General features: G+C 36.9%; 1 non-coding gene across 1 annotated transcript; it reads right to left on the bottom strand.

Annotated features, from left to right (window-relative positions):
• Window positions 1-20,441: 20,441 nt before the first annotated feature.
• LOC128291277 (small nucleolar RNA R71) lies at window positions 20,442-20,548 on the bottom strand. Its single transcript, XR_008281053.1, has one exon. It is a non-coding gene; the product is annotated as a small nucleolar RNA R71 (small nucleolar RNA).
• Between the last annotated feature and the right edge of the window lie 2,928 nt (window positions 20,549-23,476).

Below are 23,476 nucleotides of genomic sequence, written 5' to 3'. Positions count from 1 at the left end.
AATAATTGGTTTTCACTGATATAGATCCCAAGGAACCGATTCCAGAAATCGATTGTGAAAAAGGAAAGGTTTCGGAATAACTAAAATACGAAACCTAAGCAATTACTAGGTAAGTTCATGTAACTCGAATGTAAACTATCTTTAAAATACATGAAAGATGTATCTACATGTATGAATTATAATAGTAATATTTATTGTATGACAACTCATGAAATATTAATTTTATGATGAAATGTCCCAGTTGAATAAAAAAGGATGCCTGATGTATTACTCGAAAACTAAATAATGGTATAAAAGATCTAGCTCGGACGGGTGATCCTGTAGCGATTTAGCATCCTGAAAAATATAGGTGATCTGACGTATTTAGCCCGTATGGGTAAACCGAATAGGATCTAAATTTAGCTTGGACTGGTAATTTAAACCTGAACTCGTAGGAGTATATGTCATTGTAGGGGATTTAGCCTAGACTGGTAATCCAAACATTACTCTGTGAGTTACATTGTGGGGGATTTAGCCTGGACTGGTAATCTCGCCATAAAAGTGAGGTTTACAGGAGTGTTTATTTAAAGGATCACTTGCATGATTTGATGGTAAACGAGATATCCATCGAGATTCCAAGAAAATTCGACGGGATTAAAAATGTTAAATAGGAACAGACATATTTGAATTGATGAGCTTATCTATGAAGAATGTTACATTGTACTGGCATGAGACTAACTTGATGGTTGAATACATGTGATAGGAAATTTTACTATGAATGTTTGGCCTGAATGTCTTGTATGATTGTATGCTAAATATCCGGTAAGTTTATTTTCCCGTTATCCGGACTTACTAAGCATGTTAATGCTTACCCCCTCTCCTTTCCCAATTTTATAGAGCTCAGGGACTCGTGAAGATTGGAAGACGATTGGAGCATTGTCAACACTATCGACTTGTTTTGCTTTGGTCTATAGATACTTTATTTTGTTTCAATGGCATGTATAGGTTTTGGCTATTTTTGTGATATGTGTCATTGGTTGGCCTATGTAAAGGCTTAAATATTAAACTTATTCTTTTTGTATATGACCATAAGACATGACTCATTTTGATGTACGCTATGTAACACCCCGAACCCGAGACCGTTGCCGGTGTCGGACACGAGGGGTTAACAAGCCAAAACCACTTATGGCACCGACCAATTTGACATTTCCAGGCAAGCTGGAAAACTGCGTCACTGTCGCCTTAAAAAGCGTATATCGAGTTTCACAACTCGGAAACTGATTCTGTAAATTTTCCCTGAATTTAGACTCATATATCCATCCATGGATTTATTTCTAGAATTTTTGGTCAGGCCAATTGGTACATTTTATTAGTTAAAGTCACCCATGTTACAGGGGTCGACTACACTGACCTTCGCGCATTACAACTTGAATATCTCTCTGTACAGGGTTTCAATACTGATTCCGTTTCTTTCTAATGAAACTAGACTCAAAAAGGAATCTGCACATATAAGGAATGACTTCTAATTAATTCTGGATAATTTATGGTAAATTTTCAAAGTCACGATAGGGGACCCAGAAACCGTTCTGGCGCTGTCTCACGAGAACTTTAATATCTCTCGGTATACTGTTCATATGATCGTTTCGTTACTTTCATATGAAAATAGACTCGTCAAGGTTCGATCGCATAATTTATTCACTAATTAACACCATTCCTAAAAATTTTTGTGATTTTCCACATCCACGTCACTGCAGCTGGCAGCATCTGTTTTTAAGGTAGGCTTTACCTATATTGTAGTTCCCATGGACAAACTATAGTCTAGTCATACTTAGGTCCAACATATGATCATATTTAGCCATTCCAATGGCTGATCATGTGACCAAATCTCTCATTCCAAACCATAATCACATCATGAAACCAAATATAATTACAAACCACATATGGTCAAATTCCATACTCCACTTTTACGAACCATTTTCGCATGGCCGCACACATATACATCACAAGTACTTAAAACAACCGAGAGTAGTCCTATACATGCCATATCCAAAACTCAACTAAAGGAGTACCAAAAGGGCTTTGATAGTGTGGTTGACTTCAACTTCTATGATCCCGAATCCGATCGCTAACGAGCAAAATCTATAAACAGAGAAACAAAGAAACGGAGTAAGCAATTTATGCTTAGTAAGTTTTGAGCCATAATATACACACAACCAAAGCATAGCATTCAAGTAGCTAAACAATAATTCATATGCACAATTTCTCAAAGACATGCTTACTTCACAATCCCAACTCTTATATTCATACACAAATAACGGCCTTGTTAATGCCGATAGCTCATTTATCATTAGAGCGAATATTCATACGCACTTACTCATAGTGTGCGAAGCACACACAAAACATACCTTGTTGTTGGGAATTTCACAAGTGCATTAACTGAAAATTTTCCAGCAAGTTCAAAGTTCTCGAATCACATACCTTCGAGTTTATCCGGATATAGCTACTGCTCAAACGCCGGGACATAGCCGGTTATGGAACCCGCACAAAGGCCTTGGGACTTAACCCGGATATCACAATTTGCACAATTGCCTTGGGCTTAGCCGGATATCATAACTCGCACAATTGCCTTGGGCTTAGCCCGGTATCACAATTTGCACAATTGCCTTCGGGCTTAGCCAGGATATCACTCGAACATTCATACACATCTTTGTTTCAATTTCATAACACAACTTTTATGCACAATTCCCTTAGCAAAAATATCATTTTACTCAATGGCCACATACAAAGGCACAAATTGATTGCTCATTACTTCATTCAATCGAATCAAAATCTAAGTTTCGATACTCAAAACTTACCTCGGACGTGGTCGAACGATTTTGACGGCTATTCGACGACTTTTTCCTTCCCTTATCGATTTAGCTCCCTTTGCTCTTGAGCTTAATTTAACAAATAAATTGGTTTTATCATTTGAGCATCGAAGAGGAATTCAAGATACCTAGCCAATATATATGCTCATTAGGCATCAAAGTCACATATGTACGAAATCACTAATCGAACTCAACACATTAGTTAATATTCCTCTTAGCAATTTTCTAAGCCAAGAATAGGCATCAATATGCTTGCCTCTAACCGAATGCATGCACACCAATTTCCCTCATGTGGCCGAATATGCATGTCCATGTTGAGGCCAATTATGCACTTAATACCACACAAAAACAGCATGCATTTTACTAACTAACGATTACATATTGTAGCTCAATACACATCTCTCATGTACTTCATAACCAAACATCATCACAAGCAAATATATACCTTGAAATAGTATATATGTCATGCCAATACATCATGTGCAAACATGTATACACATATAGGTGCAAGGCCGAATCTCAAGGGGTTCATACCCATCCAAACACAAATTTTTACCAATCAAGTAACAAGCATAAATCATGCTCATGAATGCACCATGGCCGAATACATCACAACCATACTCTTTCAACTTCGGTCATGGTTAAACAAAGAATTCAATGTCTTACTCAAGATTGCTACAAAGAAATTTCAAGAGTAGTCAATCCATCATTGCATGCATCATTAGCAAGCTTCACATTTAGCATGCAATGGCTTCAACACAATAACAACCTTGGCCAAATACCATTTCCATGGCATAACAAGGATTTGAACCATGGCTAACATGAACATCAAGTTAGCAACTAAAACATGCATGAATCTCATGACACAACCTCATACATACCTTAATCTTGATGCAAGTATAGCCAAAATCTCCTTCTAGATCTCTTCCAAACCAAAAATGGAGCAAAATCCCCCTTCTTCCTTAGTTTTGGCTCAAAGAAAGGATGAACAAAATTTTTCTTTCTTTCTCTACAACTCACGGCAATGGGGGAATACCACACTCACACACATTTTTTTTTCATTCTTTTCTTACCCATACACCTTTGTTTATTATTTCTCCCTAATGCACCAACAAAACATGTTTCATGACATGTTTTGCCCATCCTCTCTTGCCATGGCCGGCCACTTCATGTTGGGGGGATTTGACATGCAAATCCCTTATTTTTGCATGCATGAGCAACTAGTCATCACACATTTCCCCATCATACTTTCAAAGTTCACTACTAGGTCCTTTCTAGTGAAATTCACATTTATAACACTAAATCGAAACATCAAAAATGTCACACACAAATTAACACATATCATAGGCATCAAAATAAATTTTAAATTATTTTTATGCCTCGGTTTTGTGGTCCCAAAACCACATCCCGACTAGGGTCAATTTTGGGTGTCACAACTCTCCCCACTTAAGAAATTTTCGTCCCGAAAATCTTACCGTAAATAGGGTTGGGTATCGCTCTTTCATAGAGTTCTCGGTTTCCCAAGTAGCTTCTTCTATCCCGTGTTTGAGCCATAACACTTTCACTAGCGGAACCCGCTTGTTTCATAACTCTTTCACTTCATGTGATATGATACGAATCGGTTCTTCCTCATAACTCATATTGGCTTGAATTTCAACCTCGATGGACTAATCACGTGCGATGGATCGATCTATAGCATCGAAGCATCAAAACATGAAAGACATCGTGAATCTTTTCGAGTTCGGGGCAAAATCGGATGATATGCCTTGGACCGACTCGCTCGGATATCTCATATGGCCCAATGAACCTCGGCTCAACTTGCCCTTACTACCGAATCGAGTATCTTTTTCCCAAAGAAACCTTGAGAAACACTTTATCTCCCACCGATACTCGATGTCTTTTCGTTTGAGACCCGCGTCACGACTTCGACGATCGGAGGCTATCTTCGACTTTCACGGATTACTTTCACTTTCTCTCGTTCAGCATCTCTAATCAAATCCACCCGAAAATTTTGCTTTCACCGAGCTCGGTCAAAACAATGGCGTCACGGCATTTACGATCGCATAAAGCCTCGTAGGGTGCCATCTTAATACTTGATTGAAAACTATTGTTGTGGCGAATTTAATCAAAGGCAAATACCGCTCCCATGAACCATCGAACTCGAGGGTGCAACATCTTAACATATCCTCAAGTATCTGAATTATCCGCCGGATTGACCATCGGTTTGGGGGTGAAAGGCGGTGCTGAAATGCAACTTGGTACCCAAAGCTTCTTGCAACTTCTTCCAAAATCGCGAGGTAAATCTCGGATCTCTATCCGACACGATGGAAATAGGCACCCCGTGTAATCTCACAATCTGAGAAACGTACAATTGGCTAGTTTGTCCATTGAAAACCCGCACGTCACGGGGACAAAGTGAGCCGACTTAGTCAATCTATCTACAACGACCCAAATCGCATCCTTCTTACTTGCTGACAATGGCAGTCCGGATACAAAGTCTATTGTGACTCGATCCCATTTCCACTCGGGTATCGTGATCGGCTAAAGTAATCCTGAAGGCACTTGATGTTCCGCTTTCACTTGTTGACATATTAAACATCTCAAAACAAAGTCGGAGATGTCTCGTTTCATACCACGTCACCAAAACCGACGTTTCAAATCGTTGTACATCTTCGTACTCCCCGGGTGGATTGCCATTCAGCTACTATGGGCTTCGTTCAGAATTATCGAAATAAGTTCCGAATTCTTTGGAACACACGACGACCTTTGAACCTCAAACAATCGTCATCATCGATTTGAAACTCCGAGTCCTTGTTGGAACACACTCGGCCGCTTTTGCAGCCAACTCGTCGTCGACTTTTCGAGCTTCATGAATTTGATGTATCAATAATGGTTTGGCTTTCAATTCAGCTACTAACACATTGTTGGATCGAATGACAAGTGCACATTCATCGTCAGAAGCGAATAATGATTTACGACTTAAGGCATCCGCAACCACATTAGCCTTTCCGGTGATAATCAACGACTAGCTCATAATCTTTTAACAACTCGAGCCAACGCCTTTGTCGCAGATTTAAGTCTCTTTGGGTCATCAAATATTTGAGACTTTTGTGATCCGAATACACATGGCACTTCTCACCAAATAAGTAATATCGCCATATCTTTAAAGGCGAATACGATGGCGACCAATTCGAGATCATGGGTCGGATAATTTTTCTCATGTGGCTTTAATTGTCTCGACGATAGGCCACAACTCGCCCTTCTTGCGTCAATACGCAACCCAACCCAAGTAGGGATGCGTCACTATAAATGACAAACTCTTTGCCCGATTCGGGTTGCACTAGAATTGGGGCTTCATCAAATAAGTTTTCAGTTGATCGAAACTTTTCGACATTTCTCCGTCCATTCGAACTTAACATCCTTTTGGAGTAGCCGTCATTGGCGTGGCTATCGTTGAGAAACCTTTCACAAATCGTCGGTAATAACCGGCAAATTTCAAAAAGTCTCGAACCTCGGTAATATTTCTGAGGCTTCCAGTTAAGTATGGCTGAAATTTTGTTCGGTCGACTCGAATACCCGATGCAGATATCACATGCCCCAAGAAGCTAACCTCTCTTAACCGTAACTCACACTTTTTGAACTTAGCATATAATTGCTTATTCCGTAAAATTTGCAAAGACTAACCTCGGTGTTCAAGATGTTCGGTCTCATTTCTTGAATAGACCAAGATGTCATCAATGAACACGACTACGAACCGATCCAAATATGGTCTCAAGATCCGATTCATTAAATCCATAAATACCATGGGGGCATTAGTAAGCCCAAACGGCATCACTAGGAACTCGTAGTGACCATATCTCGCTCAAGGCGGTCTTGGGTACGTCCAATCTTGAATTCGTAATTGATAATAGCCCGATCTCAAATCTATTTTCGAGAACACCGAAGCTCCTTCGATTGATCGAACAAATTGTCGATACGATAACGGATATTTGTTCTTTATCGTCGCTTTATTAAGTCGACGATAGTCGATGCACAACCTCATGGTTCCATCCTTCTTTTCACAAACAACACCGACGCACCCCAAGGCGAGAAACTCAGGCGAGCAAAACCTCTATCCACCAATTCTTGCAATCGAGCTTTCAACTCCTTTAATTCCGTTGGTGCCATACGATACGGAGCTATCGAAATTGGAGTGGTATCGGTACCAATTCGATGCCAAATTCTATTTCCGAACAGTGGTAAACCCGAAAATTCTTGAGGAAAACATCCGGTATTCACAAACCATCGCACAGATTCGGTTTCTTTTTCGACTCCTTGTCATTGAGCACATACGCAAGGTACGCTTGCACTTTTCTTACATATTTCGGGCCAACATTGTCGATATTACGGTGGCAACCTCTTTAAGTCCGTAGACTCATCCTGAATTATCTCGTTATTTGCACACCTCAGATCAATAGTCTTGCTTTTGCAATTTACAACCGCATCGTGCATGGTCAACCAATCCAAACCAAGAATAACATCGAATTTGTCGAACGGCAAAAGCATCAAGTTCGACGGAAAACAAGAACCTCGAAATACTAGGGACTTTTCTTACACACTTTGTTGACAAGCACGTAATGACCCAAGGGTTTGACACCGAATTACAAACTCGAGAGACTCAATGGGCAAAGTCTTCTTTGGATGCTAAGGTTTCGCATATATAAGAATGAGTAGGACCGTGGTCAATCAAAGCAATCACATTAGTGTAAAGGAGAGTAAAAGTACCGGTAATAACATCGACGAGGAAGCATACTCACGCGCGTATGGCATAAGTCCTAGCAGAGCACTAGCCTCGGATCCGATGGTAGCATCTCTAGATCCTCTCGACCGCCACTAGCATTGCCCATATTTCTAGGTGGCCTACCTCGAGTTGTGGTAGCACCGGGTTCCCACTTTGATTTACGCTTTGTTCGGATAAACTCGGGCAATCCTTAATGAAATGATCGATGATCCGCACTTGTAACAGAGCGGTCACGGAATCTACAACTCCCGAATGCCATTTGCCACAATATTGGCACTGCTCGTCTCGACGATCATTGCCAACACCGGCGATCGAAGTGACTCGCGTGCCCATAGGGGGTCGATCGCGGTCTCGTCTAGAAAAGCCCGGTGTCTCTAGATCGGCCTAAGCCATCTCTAAATTTCTTTGATGATGTGGGAAGGGCTTCGCCAAGACCTCTTCTGAAACTCCCTTGCTCCCACTTCACTTTTCTTTTCTCCATCTCGAGCTCCTCGGCTTTGCACGCCGCTCGACAAGAGCCACAAACTCTCTGATTTCCAAAATGCCAACATACCGCTTTATATCATCATTCAGTCCATCTTCGGAGCGTTTACACATCACAGCTTCTGAAGAAATGCATTCGCGTGCGTACTGGCTAAGCCTCACAAATTTTCGTTCGTAGTCGGTAACCGACATGGAACCTTGTTTAAGTTCAAGAAATTCCTTCCGCTTTTGATCCATAAATCTCGATCGATATACTTCTTCTGAACTCGGTTAGAAAGAACTCCCAAGTTACGTGCTCCCAAGGCACAATGTAAGTCGAGTACTCCACCAATAGTAGGCGTAATCGTAGCAAGGAGATAGTACACTTTAAGCATTCATCGGGTGTACATGATAGCTCATCGAGCACCCGGATAGTGTTGTCCAACCAAAATTCAGCTTGCTCGGCATCGTCGCTATCCGTAGCTTTAAATTCAGTAGCCCCATGTTTTCGAATTCTATCGACTGGGGGCTTACTTGACCTTATTTGGTCAGTTACCGGAGGTATTGTAGGTGCGGGGGTTGCATTAGTCGGGAATGGAGGTTGTGGAACAGCCATGTTAGTTCGAATGTATTGGTTGAACCAATCATTCATCACGCTATAAAAGGCTTGCTTAGCCTCATCATTCGGATTGCTAGCAATAGGTTGAGAGTCCACCGGCGCTGTCCCTTGCGCGGAGCAGCGCCACACTCTCCACATTATCGCCTATTGCTCGGTTGGGATCGGGATCCATGGCTATAAACAAACACAAATTTCAAAATGTCGTAAATAACCACACTATCAATTATCACTTAATGGCATGTATAGCTAGACCCCAAACATATCACGGTAGTCCTAGGATCGACTAAACCGTAGCTCTGATACCAATAAAATTGTAACACCCCAAACCCGAGACCGTTGCCGGTGTCGGACACGAGGGGTTAACAAGCCAAAACCACTTATGGCACCGACCAATTTGACATTTCCAGGCAAGCTGGAAAACTGCGTCGCTGTCGCCTTAAAAAGCGTATCTCGAGTTTCACAACTCGGAAAATGATTCTGTAAATTTTACCTGAATTTATACTCATATATCCATCCATGGATTTATTTCTAGAATTTTTGGTCGGACCAATTGGTACAGTTTATTAGTTAAAGTCACCCATGTTACAGGGGTCGACTACACTGACCTTCGCGCGTTACAACTTGAATATCTCTCTGTACAGGGTTTCAATACTGATGCCGTTTGTTTCTAATGAAACTAGACTCAAAAAGGAATCTGTAAATATAAGGCATGACTTCTAATTCATTCTGGATAATTTATGGTAAATTTTCAAAGTCACGATAGGGGACCCAGAAACCGTTCTGGCCCTGTCTCACGAGAACTTTAATTTCTCTCGGTATACTGTTCATATGATTGTTTCGTTACTTTCATATGAAAATAGACTCGTCAAGGTTAGATCGTATAATTTATTCACTAATTAACACCATTCCTACAAATTTTAGTGATTTTCCACATCCACGTCACTGCAGCTGGCAGCATCTGTTTTTAAGGTAGGCTTTACCTATATTGTAGTTCCCATGGACCAACTATAGTCTAGTCATACTTAGGTCCAACATATGATCATATTTAGCCATTCCAATGGCTGATCATGTGACCAACTCTCTCATTCCAAACCATAATCACATCATGAAACCAAATATAATTACAAACCACATATGGTCAAATTCCATACTCCACTTTTACGAACCATTTTCGCATGGCCGCACACATATACATCACAAGTACTTAAAACAACCGAGAGTAGTCCTATACATGCCATATCCAAAACTCAACTAAAGGAGTACCAAAAGGGCTTTGATAGTGTGGTTGACTTCAACTTCTATGATCCTGAATCCGATCGCTAACGAGCAAAATCTATAAACAGAGAAACAAAGAAACGGAGTAAGCAATTTATGCTTAGTAAGTTTCGAGCCATAATATACACACAACCAAAGCATAGCATTCAAGTAGCTAAACAATAATTCATATGCACAATTTCTCAAAGACATGCTTACTTCACAATCCCAACTCTTATATTCATACACAAATAACGGCCTAGTTAATGCCGATAGCTCATTTATCATTAGAGCGAATATTCATACGCACTTACTCATAGTGTGCTAAGCACACACAAAACATACCTTGTTGTTGGGAATTTCACAAGTGCATTAACTGAAAATTTTCCAGCAAGTTCAAAGTTCTCGAATCACATACCTTGGAGTTTATCCGGATATAGCTACTGTTCAAACGCCTTGGGACATAGCCCGGTTATGGAACCCGCACAAAGGCCTTCGGGACTTAACCCGGATATCACAATTTGCACAATTGCCTTGGGCTTAGCCCGGATATCATAACTCGCACAATTGCCTTGGGCTTAGCCTGTATCACAATTTGCACAATTGCCTTGGGCTTAGCCCGGATATCACTCGAACATTCATACACATCTTTGTTTCAATTTCATAACACAACTTTTATGCACAATTCCCTTAGCAAAATATCATTTCGGCTCAATGGCCACATACAAAGGCACAAATTGATTGCTCATTACTTCATTCAATCGAATCAAAATCTAAGTTTCGATACTCGAAAACTTACCTCGGACGTGGTCGAACGATTTCGACGGCTATTCGACGACTTTTCCTTCCCTTATCGATTTAGCTCCCTTTGCTCTTGAGCTTAATTTAACAAATAAATTGGTTTTATCATTTGAGCATCGAAGAGGAATTCAAGATACCTAGCCAATATATATGCTCATTAGGCATCAAAGTCACATATGTACGAAATCACAAATCGAACTCAACACATTAGTTAATATTCCTCTTAGCTGAATTTTCTAAGCCAAGAATAGGCATCAATATGCTTGCCTCTAACCGAATGCATGCACACCAATTTCCCCTCATGTGGCGAATATGCATGTCCATGTTGAGGCCAATTATGCACTTAATACCACACAAAACAGCATGCATTTTACTAACTAACGATTACATATTGTAGCTCAATACACATCTCTCATGTACTTCATAACCAAACATCATCACAAGCAAATATATACCTTGAAATAGTATATATGTCATGCCAATACATCATGTGCAAACATGTATACACATATAGGTGCAAGGTCAATCTCAAGGGGTTCATACCCATCCAAACACAAATTTTACCAATCAAGTAACAAGCATAAATCATGCTCATGAATGCACCATGGCCGAATACATCACAACCATACTCTTTCAACTTCGGTCATGGTTAAACAAAGAATTCAATGTCTTACTCAAGATTGCTACAAAGAAATTTCAAGAGTAGTCAATCCATCATTGCATGCATCATTAGCAAGCTTCACATTTAGCATGCAATGGCTTCAACACAATAACAACCTTGGCCAAATACCATTTCCATGGCATAACAAGGATTTGAACCATGGCTAACATGAACATCAAGTTAGCAACTAAAACATGCATGAATCTCATGACACAACCTCATACATACCTTAATCTTGATGCAAGTATAGCCAAAATCTCCTTCTAGATCTCTTCCAAACCAAAAATGGAGCAAAATCCTCCTTCTTCCTTAGTTTTGGCTCAAAGAAAGGATGAACAAAATTTTTTCTTTCTCTACAACTCACGGCAATGGGGGAATACCACACTCACACACATTTTTTTTCATTCTTTTCTTACCCATACACCTTTGTTTATTATTTCTCCCTAATGCACCAACAAAACATGTTTCATGACATGTTTTGCCCATCCTCTCTTGCCATGGCCGGCCACTTCATGTTGGGGGGGGGAAATTTGACATGCAAATCCCTTATTTTTGCATGCATGAGCAACTAGTCATCACACATTTCCCCATCATACTTTCAAAGTTCACTACTAGGTCCTTTCTAGTGAAATTCACATTTATAACACTAAATCGAAACATCAAAAATGTCACACACAAATTAACACATATCATAGGCATCAAAATAAATTTTAAATTATTTTTATGCCTCGGTTTTGTGGTCCCGAAACCACATCCCGACTAGGGTCAATTTTGGGCTGTCACAGGCTATGACTTACTAATTGTGCTTGTTTGTGGTTAAATGTTCTTGTGATGATTAAATGTGGTATATTATAAATAAACATATGAAATGCGGTCAAATCACTTGGACTGGTTAGGTCATAATTGGCAATAAGTTACAACAATGAGCCAAGTCTAAATGTGTTTTTGAATGAGATGTAAATCCTAAATACAAAGAGGATAAATTAGCATGTACATAACCGATGAGATGAGGTTAACATGCAATAGACCATTTATGGTAGTACTTGGGCATATATAGGCCATGTTAAACATTATTGAGGTTCACGAATATGAGTGGTTGTTGAGGGTGACCATTGGCTTAGATTTGTAGCCTCCAAAAAGGTTCATTCGGATAGACACATGGGCGTGTGTCTAGGCCATGTGTGACACACGGTCCGTACTACAGGCGTGTGGTATGGCCATGTGTCCCCTGCACCTAAAATTTTTAGGTCAGAATGCATGGTAGTAAACACACGAGTAGAGACACGACCGTGTGTCTCAACCGTGTGGAGGACACGGCCGAGTACAAGGGTGTGTGCCTTGGCCATGTGTCTCTAAATGTATGATGACGTCATAAATAGAATGCTGTAGTCTTTGGGCATGGGCGACAACACGGGCATGTCTAGGCCGTGTGAAGTACAGAGGCGTGTGCTCGGCCATGTGAGAACCCCTGTAGGTTCGAAATGAAAAATAAATTCAATTAATTCCACACGGGTAAGGGACACGGGTGTGTTCCAAAGCACACGGACGTGTGCATTGCCTCCACACGGGCATGTGCATTGCCTCCACACGGGCGTGTGCATTGCCTCCACACGGGCGTGTGAGGCTTAACCTAGGAAATTTTCCAAAAACTTTTTTAAGTTCTCTGTTTAGTCCTGGGCCATTTTTAATGTGTGTCTTGGGCCTCATAGGTTCGTAATAGGGAAATTATAAATATGATTGATTGGTTTTAATTTGGAACAAAATTTTATAGCCCGAAATTTTACCAGAAATGTCATGTTCGTGCACAGTATTTGGTAGGATAGTGGGGATTTCACCTCCTCTTCCAGTATTTGGGCCTGATAGAATCATTTAGGGTGGTACTTCAACTTTTTTGTCCTAAAAAGTGCTTATAGAAAGTTTTGGGAGGGATTTTAGAATTCAAAAAAGCTTGTTTGGCAACTCTCTTAGAAGTTTCAAGGTCCTCATAGGGTTAGATTCTTCTTTTGGCTTGATCTTAAACAACATTTTCTCATGAATGTGGAAAGGGTAAGGCGAGGAGTAGGTGACGTTAATGCTTGTGGAATCTGTAGGCATGATTTTGAGAATGTGTTAGATGTCCTTAGAGATTGCCATGTGGCTAGGGACATTTGAAATTAGCTTATTCCAGTAGGAAGGCTCTCTAGATTTTACTCTAGATCCTTCATGAGTGGATGACGAAAAATCTACACAACCAGTAGACTTTCCAATGGGGTGGGGTTTTGGCCGTGCCTTTTTAGGATTATTTCTTAGCGTATCTGGAAAAGCCGTAATCTTTTTACTTTTTAGGGAATCTCTTGGAATACTAATGCAATCATCAAGGTGTCTTATAGTTGGTCAAGATAGCATGCTTCTGTATCCAAGTTGTTATCATTCAAGACACAAAAACTTACCACTAGTTCACCCTTGTCAAGTAAGTGGGCACATTTAAGTATAGACGATTCTATTAGGATTGAGGATAGGTTTGTTGCAACTTGGGGGGATAGTGTGTGATTGTAATGTAGGTTGGATTCTTGGTTTTAACAGATATCTGGAAAGTTGTATGGTGTTAAACGCCAAACTCTAGGACATCTTAGATGGATTGAAAAATATATTGGATCGGGGTTTTGATTCAAATATATAGCTTTGAAGTTATTAATGCCATTCAGGATGATTCTTTTAGGGGTTCCAACTCCACTTTAGTCAGGAGAAAAAATTAGCTCTTGGCAACAGTAGGACATTGGAGAATACAACATATTCCTTGAGAAGAAAATAAAACCGTAGATGGTCTAATTAAGATGGTTCGTGACAGAAGAACAAAATTACAGTTGATTAAGAATTCCCCTTTGAGTGGTTCGTTTAATTTCTTACGTTTGACTTGCTTTTTTTTCACAAAAAAAAAGAATTACCATTATGAATATAATTTTTGACGTAAACAAATAAAATCTAAACAATATCACCAAAAAATTTGTATTATTAATATTGGTATTCAAATGGACATGCCATCAAAGATAGATGAAAGATCATCTTAATTGATGATTAGATGAAAGATCATCTTAATTGATGATGAGATAAAATTATGATATTCTTTAATCACATATTTATTTAGTTTATTATAAATATTATACTAAAATTATTTTAAACTCACCCTTATTAACTTTTCCCCATCATTCTATTGCTTAATATGAAAATTTCACTTCATAATTGTACATTTTTATTAATTTTAATTTTACTTTATGTTATTTTTCTAATTATTATATTTATAATTTTATAAAAAATCCAATTTACGGCTATAAATTCTTATTATTTGTTATTATAATTGTTTAAGTAATTTGTAACTTCAAAATAATTAATTATATAATTAATTATATCGAGGTCATTATAATATACTTTTTAAACATTGTATAAATATACTTTTTTTAATATTGTACAATAACTTGATTATGATTTGAAAGTCTTTATTTTTAAAATATTATTTTTAGTTATTTTTAATAATAATTATGAAATAAAAATTTTATTAAAAATACATGTGTAACTATAGTATTATAAAATAAGGAACATTGCAATTTTGAAAACATTGACTTCTAGCTAACTTCTAAGAGTTACATGTGTCCCCAATAAATGGTTGATTGTAACGCCACAAAATACAGGGGGTTAGATGAAATAAATAATCAAGAAATAATTTGGTCTTGATGGTTAAGTATTTAATATACTTTTTAAAGATCTTAGGTTTAAATCTCATCTCTCTCTTTTCTTTTTCTTTTTAATTTCAACAACCTAGGATAAAAAGCCACTATAATAAATATTAAATGAAGTAGAAAATAAACAAGTGTGGGTAGTAACTCAATGGTTAAGCATAATTTCTTTCTCCTTTGAATACCAAGTTTAATTCATGCTAACCTCACCCCATTTCCCTTTTATTTTCGGCAAAAGGGTAAATTACCCTGCAGCCCCTTAGAAGTTTAAAAAATTAGCTATTTAGTCCCCTTTTCCTAATTACATTATGACTTTGTTTTATTTTCCATTCCAAGTTAGAATTCCTCCCTCTTTTCTCTATATCTTCATCTTTATTTTCTCCCATTTTCTTTTCATCACATTTGTAATATCCTGAATTAGGGCTTAATAGGAATAGTGGTTTCGTGACCACAAATCCAAGATAGAAATAATTATTTTACAATGATTTTGATGTTTATGATATGATTGCATGATTGTGTGAAAATTTCGTGATGAAATTCTATGCCTAAAGTGCTTAAATTGAAAGTAGGGACTAAATCGAATAAGTTGCAAAACTTGCATTCTAGAAGTTTTTAGTATGAAATTGTTTTGGAATATTAATGAGGAGGTCTTAAATAGCAATTTGACCAATTTTAAGTTCATGGAAAAATTAGGACATGGAAGGAATTTTGGAAAGTTTAGTAGTAAGGGTATTTTGGTCATTTAGTTATTAAAATGAATTAAAAACAAAATTAAAAGCCAATTTTGTCCATCTTCTTCATTAGGCCGAAATTTCAAGGGTTCTCCATAGCTAGGGTTTGTTTCAAGTTTCCAAGCTCCATAGTAAGTGATTCCAAGCCCGCTTTTAATGTTCTTTACGTTTTGGAATCCGGAAGCTCGATTAAGCTTATGCTAGCAATAATTCAACCTAGGGTTTATATTTGGAAAAATAACCATAGGTGAAATTTGTGTATTTTGATGTTTTATGATAGAATATGGGGTTTTAAATTATGTTAGACAACTTGTGCTACTCGGTTTTTAGTGAAAACGAGTAAAAGGGCTTAATCGGCAAAAATACCTAATAGTCACAAGTATATGTTAGAGAGAGAATTTGATGTTGCCATAGAAGGGAAAAGTGATCAGCAAGTTATAAAACATAAGAATAAGGAATAAAGTTTAATTCCCGAGCCTAGGGGCAAAAGTGTAATTATGCAAAAATTTAGGGGCAAAAGTGTAATTTTTTTAAAGTTCATATTAAATGCTGTTTTGATGAATGTATGTATTAAATAAGATTAATTTGGTATTATAGATCAAGAAAAACGAGATTCAAGTCGTGATCGAGGAAAAGAAAAGATTGTGGACTAAATTGCAAAATCTTTATATTTTGGTACCAAGGTAAGTTCATGTGTAAATAATGTAGCATAATTGTTATTTTTAAGTTATTGATGTTAATTATATGATACGCTGATTTTTAATCGTGAAATATTATGCTTTGTGTTTAATGTTGAGTAATATGCAAATCATGTTTACTACTTGATAAATATGAATTGCTCTCGAGTATCGATTCGATATTCCATAGAAGACGGCAAATGTGAGATCGAGGAAAAGCCCGTTTGAACCTTAGGAATAGATTAGGATACAAGTGACGTGTCACTAGGATGGTTGAGCATCCGAACTCGTTGAGTTGAGTCCGAGTTCACTTATGGATGCGAATGTCTGAACTCGTTGAGTTGAGTCCGAGTTTGTGAAATGTAACTAGGCATCCGAACTCATTGAGTTGAGTCCGAGTTCGTGAAATGTAACTAGGCATCCGAACTCGTTGAGTTGAGTCCGAGTTCATTTATAGATGCGAACGCCCGAGCTCGTTGAGTTGAGTCCGAGGTCACTTAGGGGCGGGTTACGTGATTTCTTGATTACATATGTGGCACTTATGTGCAAATTATCCATGTATCCGAGTTATATTCTGATGTGTTCAACGGGTGAAATTTCTAGTTTAATGGAAGAGCACTTAAGATATAAGTGACGTTTTGGGTAAGTGTTGTGAAATGGACACTTTGGACAGGTATGTTCTTAACCCTCGGGTTGAAAATAGATACAACAACGATAAGGTGGTAAGATGATGAATGATGTTTAAAGATGTGATATATGTTTTGGTGGTACCATGCTAAAGTTGTTTGGTGTATTTGTATTGTTATGTTACTTGTTATTTACATATGAACTTACTAAGCATTATGCTTACTCCTTCCTTTTCATTCACTGTAGTTTTGAACAAGCCGGCTCAGGAATCGGGATAGGTCAAAAGTTCGATCACACTATCCAAAGGACTTTTATCTTGGTAAATGGCTTGTACAACTACTTAAGTATGGCATGTATAGCAATATACCTATTTTGTGTAAATAATTTTATGATATGGCAATGTTTGGTTGAGAAAATGTTTGATATTGATAAGTCATGGTGATGGCTAATTTAGATCATGTTTGATATCATGGAAGTTTAACAAGTTATCTAGTTCATAAAAATTCATGGAAAGATGAAACTTGCCTTAAAACAGAATATTGCTGCAGCAATGACATGAATTTTAAAATCACTAAAAATATTATAAATATAACTAAATGATGAGTAAGTTATGAAATTGAAGCTTAATGAGTCTATTTTCATATGGATTGAACAAAACAGAATATAAATTATATTTTATGAGATATTTAAACTTTTATGAAACAGAACAGAGTGATTTCTGGATCTCCTGTTCGACTTTAAAAATTCATAATAAATTTTACTAAAATAATTAGAAGTTTTTATTTATATTTACAGATTCCTTATTGAGTCTGGTTTTAATAGAAACAAACCTCATAGTCATTGAAATTTTTATAGAGATATATCTGATTCGTAATACACAGAGGTCGAGCAATGAACCCTAAAACAGGGATACTTTAATTAATAAACTGTACTAATTGGCCCAATAAAAATTCTAGAAAAAATTAGTAAATAGATATATGAGTCTAGATTCAGGGAAAATTTATGGATCTTGATTTCGAGTTTCGTAACTCGAGATATGATTTTTCTTGTAACTGTGATGCGAGTAGCTAGAAAGCTGTGAATGTAGAAACAAATGATTTGAAGTTCTTAAATTGATAAATTATGTTCGGTAACCCCTCAAGCTCAACTCCGGTGATGGTCTCGGGCGTGGGGGCGTTACAACATTTTAATCCATTGTTGAATAATTATTACCTTTCCCAAATCAAAGTCAATCTCTGTTAACTTATTTTTCTATCGGATTCGAAATTGTTATTAGAAATATTTCAAATCCTAGCCAAGAATCGGTAATGATAAGCTATAAAAGTAACATTTTTAATCCCATTCTTAATGCTTTTTGGATTATTAGTTATGCAAATTATTAAATTTGATGCTCCTAATCCTTTAAATTCATATTTCTATCATATGGAGAGCATTTGGGATCAAAATGAGTGAAAAATGAGCCAAAATCAGACAAATAGAGTTGTTTTCAGGATCTACACGGCCTGGACATTTCTACACGGGCTGGCCACATGCCCATGTGCCAACCTGTGTTGATTTCACACCTTGCTTCCCAAATACACAGAAAAATCCAATTTTTAGGCTTTCTGAGCATTCTAATGTCTATAAATACCAATTAGAAGAATACCTAGGGGCAGCCAGAGAAGATCGAAGAAAACACTTGAAGAATACTATCAGAGCCAACTTGGAAGTAGATCTTGATCAAGATTGAAGATCTCCTTTTAATTTTATTCGAAGTTTTATTGAGTTTCTTTATGTCTTGTGGTTTTTTTTGAATTTGAGATGTTTTCATTCAGGATTATGAACTAATCCCCTAGATACCTAGGGGAGATGAAACCTATAATGAATCCTATTATTTAATTTCTGTTTTACACGATAAATACTTGATTTTTATTCTTGATTATGTATGCTTATATCTTGTTTTAATATTTCTGGGATATTAATTCATGTTTAATATGCTTATTTCAGTGGAGCAAATGTCTCTGTTTAAGAGTAGATCTAGTATAATTGAGTGGAGTTGCATGCAATCCTAGAAATAGGACGACATAAATCTACCGGATTAGAGTCAAATCTAATAGGGGAATCCATAGATCGAGTTGATGCGACAATAGGGGTTTTAATTAGAAATAAATTTCAATTAATCAACCTAGAGTTAGTTGTTCTTACTCTCGAAAGAGATATTAACATAATTTAGGGATTTCTACAGATCAAGTAACAAATGAATAAATCATTTAATTCAGCTTCATAATAATAGGTGAAGTCTAGGTGGATTCTTTCCTGGGTATTGCCTATCTCATTGGTTATCTTTGATTATTTCCTATTTCATTGTCTGTTGTGTTCTTAGTTAAATTAGTTTAGTAATTTTATATTAAAACACGATCACTCCAATTTGTCGACTAAATAATAATAAGACAGTCATTACTAGTACTTTTAGTTCTCGTGGATACGATATTCTCTACTCACAATAGCTACACTGTTGTTCGATAGGTGCTCTTGCCTTAGTCGTATTTATTGTTAGTTTAGTGACCATCAAGTTTTTGGCGCCGTTGCCGGGGACTAAAATATTAGGAACACTTTATTTTTATTAATTTAGGCATTTTTATTTTTATTTATTTTTATTTTTAGTTTAATTTTTATATTCTAATTTTTTCCTTTTATTTTCTTCTGGCAGGTTCTTTTAGTTTATGACTCGAAGAAACCCATTGGGACCATTGTTATTTGATAGTGAAATTGAAAGTATAGCTTGTAGAAACCGTAGATAAGTAAGGAAAAGTTGACAGAATATAGTAGATGAACAAGAGGAAATTATTATTACTGAGGAGATGAGTGATAACCAGAATAATCAGCTACCTCCTGCAGTTGCTACAAATCCTGCAAATCCAGATCTTGTTCCTTGTACTATGTACAATTATCAAGCCTACTCTAACTGGGGCTAAATCAAGTATTGTGAGGCCCACCATTGCTGCGAATAATTTTGAACTGAAGCCAAACACTATTCAGATGATACAACAATTTGTTCAGTTCGATGGTTTGCAAGACGATGATCCAAGTACTCATTTGGCTGCTTTTGAAGTCTGTGATATTTTAAAGATAAATGACATTTTTTACGACGCCATTCCCCTACGGTTATTCCGTTTCTCATTGAGGAACAAAACTAAACAATGGTTGAATTCTTTACCATAAAGTTCCATCATTATATGGGATCAAATGACCAAGAAATTCCTACTAAAGTACTTTCCATCGGCTAAGACAGCTAAGTTGAGGAATGATATCTCTTCCTTCATTCAGATTGATTTAGAGACCCTATATGATGCATGCTAGAGGTCTGAGGACTTACTGAGATGGTTCCCTCATCATGGGTTACCTTTATGGTTACAAGTTCAAACCTTCTACAATGATTTGAATCCCTTAACTAGATAGTTGATCGATGTAGCAGCCGCGGTGGTACACTTAACAATAAAACACCCGAAGCGGCTTATGAGTTTATAGAAGAGATAACACTAAATAATTATCAATGGCAAGTCATGAGGACGAAGCCGATGAAAGCAACCAATGTTTTCAACTTAGATGTAGTCACCATATTATCAAATCAAGTAGAACAATTAAATAACAAAATTGATGGTTTATATATTTCTACAAAGGTACATCTAGTGATGCATTGCGATATGAGTAGAGGAGGAATGAACAAATTAGAATGTTTACCCTACGATCCTAGCATAGAGAACAAACAAATCAATTATATGGGTAATAATTTTAGGCCTCAAAATAACCCTTATAAACCATTATAATACAGGTTGGAGGAACCATCCTAATTTCTCTTGGGGTGGTCAAGGAAATCAGAGAGCACAAGCCCCTCCAGGCTTCCAACAACAGCCTTACTAACAAGTGAAGAAGTCGAACCTTGAGGAAATACTAACGAAGTTTATCTTGGTGTTAGAAACCCACTTTCAAAAAGCTGAAGCAACACTTAAAAATCAACAAGCATCGATTCAAGGGCTCGAGAACCAAATTGACCAACTTGCTAAGTTAATTTCAAAACGACCACAAGGTAGTTTTCCTAGCAATATCGAAACTAACCCAAGAGAGCAATTCATGCAATTACTGTTCGAGATGAAGAAGGATTAGTTGGATCTAAATAGGAACTGAGGTAAGAAATTATGGTATGGAACGGTAAGGTTGAGCTAAGCCAGAATGAGCAAAAGGTAGTTGTTGCAGAATATAAACCTCGAGTGCCATATCCTAACACGATGAAGAGATACCAAAAACGGACAATTTGGTAAATTTCTTAAACTTCTGAAAAAATTACATATTAACTTGCTGTTTGTCAAAGCTCTTTCACAAATGCCCAATTATGTCAAATTTTTAAAGGAGCTTTTGGAAAAAAAAAGGAAGTTAGATGGTTTGTCAACTGTGGAGCTAAAACCATTATATTTCCTTGGGGTAGTATTGAAGACATCCATGTAAAAATTGATAAATTCATATTCCCAGTTGATTTTGTTGTTTTAGACATGGATGAGGATAGTGACGTACTTTGATTCTAGGTCGATCCTTTTTAGCAACTGCCAGAACTATAATTGATGTTAGTACGGGTGAATTATGATGAAACAATTACTCTCCAAACGTGTCCATGGCCATGTGAAGTCTAGGTTGAAATTTTTATCGTACACGGGCGTGTGACACGACCATGTGGCCCAGCACGGACCCTTACATGACTGTGTCACCCATTTAACAATTTAATCTCAATTATAACCAACTTTTTTGGCCTTTCTCCACACCCTAAATTTAAGGCCCATTACAACCTCTTAAAGACCTTTTGATTTGTGTATCATATCATTTTATAGTGGTAGAGATTTGATTTTAAAGGAAAAGGGTAAATTACCCTACAGCCTCTTAAAAGTTTAAAAACTTAGCTATTTAGTCCCCTTTTCCTAATCACATTAGGATTTTGTTTTATTTTTCGTTCGAAATTAGAACTCTTCCCTGTTTTCTCTATATCTTCATCTTTTCTTTTCTCCCCTTTTATTTTCATCATATTTTAATCCATTGCTGAATAATTATTATTTTCCCAAATCAAAATTAATCTCCATTAACTCATTTTTCTATCGGATTTGAAATTGTTATTAGAATATTCCAAATCCTAGCCAAGAATTGGTAATGATAAGCTATAAAAGTAACATATTTTAATTCCATTCTTAATGCATTTTTGGATGATTAATTTTGCAAATCAGTGAATTTGATGCTCCTAATCCTTTAAATTCATGTTTATATACTTAGAAGAGCATTTGACAGTGAAATGAGTGAAAAATGAGCCAAAACTAGGCAAATAGGGTTGTTTTCAAGATCCACACGACCGGAGCATTTCCACACGAGCTGACCACACACCCATGTGCCAGCTCGTGTCGATTTTACACCCTGCTTCCCAAATATGCGAAAAAATTCAATTTTTAGGCTTTCTGAGCATTCTAAAGTCTATAAATACCAATTAGAAGAAGACCTAGGGGGCAATCAAAGAAGATCAAAGAAAACACTCGAAAAACACTATCAGAGCCAACTCAAAAGCGGATCTTCATCAAGATTGAAGATCTCCTTTTAATTTCTTTCAAAGTTTTATTGAGTTTCTTTATGTCTTTTAGTTTTTCTAAATTTGAAATGTTTTCATTCAAGATTATGAACAAATCCCCTAGATACCTAGGGGAGATGAAACCAATAAGGAATCCTATTATTTAATTTCTATTTTACGCGATAAATACTTGATTTTTATTCTCGATTCTGTATGCTTATTTCTTGTTTTAATATTTCTAGAATATTAATTCATGTTTAATGTGCTTATTTTAGTGGAGCAAAAGTCCCTGTTTAAGAGTATATCTAGCATAATTGAGTGTAGTTGTAATACCCTGAAAATTTTTATAGTAAGATATTATCCTTGATATAGTAAAATAAAGAAATAAAGTGACAAAAAGGGAAATTTTGAGTTATGTCAATATTGAGAAGTATATTATGATATATTAATTCAAGAAAGGACTAAATTGTAAAAGTGAGAAAAGTTTTGTTGCACAAGAGTAAACATTCATAATTTGAGGGGTTAAAGTGTAAATATGAAAAAGTTGAAGGACCAATAGTGTAAATAATTTAAGAGTGGAATGATATAGAAACTAAGGAAAATGGATGAATTAGGACCAAATTGAATAGATGAAGAACTACGAGGGACTAAATTGCAATTTTACCAAATTAAATGATGACTCAAGGATGGAATTTTAAAAGATAATGAAGGGCAAAATGGTCAATTTGAA

Source organism: Gossypium arboreum, chromosome 3, assembly GCF_025698485.1.
Source record: "Gossypium arboreum isolate Shixiya-1 chromosome 3, ASM2569848v2, whole genome shotgun sequence".
NCBI lineage: Eukaryota > Viridiplantae > Streptophyta > Magnoliopsida > Malvales > Malvaceae > Gossypium > Gossypium arboreum.
This window is presented reverse-complemented; position numbering and strand designations above follow the sequence as displayed.